The sequence below is a fragment of the Glycine soja genome, chromosome 11 (genome assembly GCF_004193775.1).
Source record: "Glycine soja cultivar W05 chromosome 11, ASM419377v2, whole genome shotgun sequence".
In the NCBI taxonomy this organism is placed as follows: domain Eukaryota; kingdom Viridiplantae; phylum Streptophyta; class Magnoliopsida; order Fabales; family Fabaceae; genus Glycine; species Glycine soja.
Window position 1 is genome coordinate 31,122,239 of NC_041012.1, and position 1,842 is coordinate 31,124,080.

The window sequence follows — 1,842 nt, forward strand, 5'->3', positions numbered from 1 at the left end:
TTTTGTTTTAGTTTTTCTGTTCAGCGCTTCCCCTGCTTCAGTTTTTGTGTTTTTCTGTGAATAGTACTTTGCGACGGATTTGGCGACCACTTTTGTTAAATTAGAAAACAGGGTAGTAGTGGAAATCCCTTAGCGACGGATTTTAGAGACCACACTTGCTGAATTAATTGGGATTTTTTGTTTTGGTAGCTATAGTTGTTATTTTTGGCTGAATTTTTTTGTGGTCACTTCTTTTGATCCATATTTTGTGGGAAAAATAGCTGGAGCCCTTAGTTTGGTCAGATTTAAAAGTTCCAAAAAAGTAGCAAATTTGATTTTTGTCAAAACTTCAAACAACCATAACTTTTGCTCCGGTTATCAAAATCGCTATTATTATATATGTATTTGGGGTAGAAACAAATTTCCCATGCCGCAAAAGCCTGCCATAGGCATGTTGAGGTCTCCTTCATCCAAAAATTGAGATTCTGTCAAAAGTTTTTATTTTCCAAGTATTATTCTCTTATTTTTCTTAACTTATCATTTTTAGCTTCCATAGTTAGACTTTAAATTTTTGTTTGAAATTTTTTGTGCTATCTTCTCATCATTTTATAAGGTTGCTCACAAAATTTAAAGTCATTTGGATATCATTTAATGGTAGCTGTAGTTCAAACCTACACTGTTACTTGCATAAGAAGGCAACTAGTTGTGCATGCTGAATATAGTATATGACTGGAGGCAATCCATCTGATATACAACCCTTTGATCTTGAGATAGATAGGACATTTCATAGATTAGTTAGACATCATTTAGTACCTTTTGAGCATCCTGAGCATTCTGTTATTCGTGATTTTGAGCATTATTGTTTTGAACATTCTGATTTTTAACATTCTTAGAACATGGCACAACCTCCACCCCGTGAGAGGACTCTAAGGGAAATGACTGCACCTGATTTCACCTAGGAAAGCTTGTGCATCCAATACCCTGATGAGGATGTCCCATATGTTCTTAAAACTGGACTGATCCATTTGCTTTCAAAGTTTCATGGCCTTGCAGGTGAAGACCCGCATAAACATCTGAAAGAATTCCATATTGTCTGCTCCACCATGAAACCCCCAGATGTCCAAGAGGACCACATATTTTTGAAGGCCTTTCCTCATTCTTTAGAGGGAGTGACAAAGGACTGGCTTTATTACCTTGCTCTATGGTCCATCACGAGCTGGGATGACCTTAAGAGAGTATTCTTAGAAAAAAATTTCCCTGCTTCCAGGACCATGACCATCAGAAAGGATATTTCAAGCATTAGACAACTCAGTGGAGAGAGCTTATATGAATACTGGGAGGGATTCAAGAAACTATGTGCCAGCTATCCTCACCACCAGATTTCTGAGCAGCTTCTTCTCCAATATTTTTATGAAGGACTCAGTAACATGGAGAGAAGTATGATAAATGCTGCCAGTGGTGGAGCCCTTGGAGACATGACTCCTGCTGAAGCCAGAAATTTAATTGAGAAGATGGCTTCAAACTCCCAGCAATTTAGTGCCAGAAGTGATGCTATTGTCATTAGAGGAGTGCATGAAGTAGCCACGAATTTATTGTCATTAGTCGAGACTAAGAAGCTTGAAGGTAAACTAGATTCCTTGGTTAACCTTGTAACCTAACTAGCCATGAATGAAAAATGTGCACCTGTTGCCAGACTCTGTGATTTATGCTCCTCTGCCGACCACCACACAGACCTTTGCCCTTCTGTGCAACAATCTGAAGCAATTGAACAGCCTGAAGCTTATGCTGCAAACATCTACAATAGACCTCCTCAACCTCAACAGCAAAATCAGCCACAACAGAACAATTATGACCTCTCCAGCA

General features: G+C 38.7%; 1 non-coding gene across 1 annotated transcript; it reads right to left on the bottom strand.

Annotated features, from left to right (window-relative positions):
* Positions 1–1,253: 1,253 nt before the first annotated feature.
* LOC114377693 lies at positions 1,254–1,360 on the bottom strand. Its single transcript, XR_003659132.1, has one exon. It is a non-coding gene; the product is annotated as a small nucleolar RNA R71 (small nucleolar RNA).
* Positions 1,361–1,842: the final 482 nt, after the last annotated feature.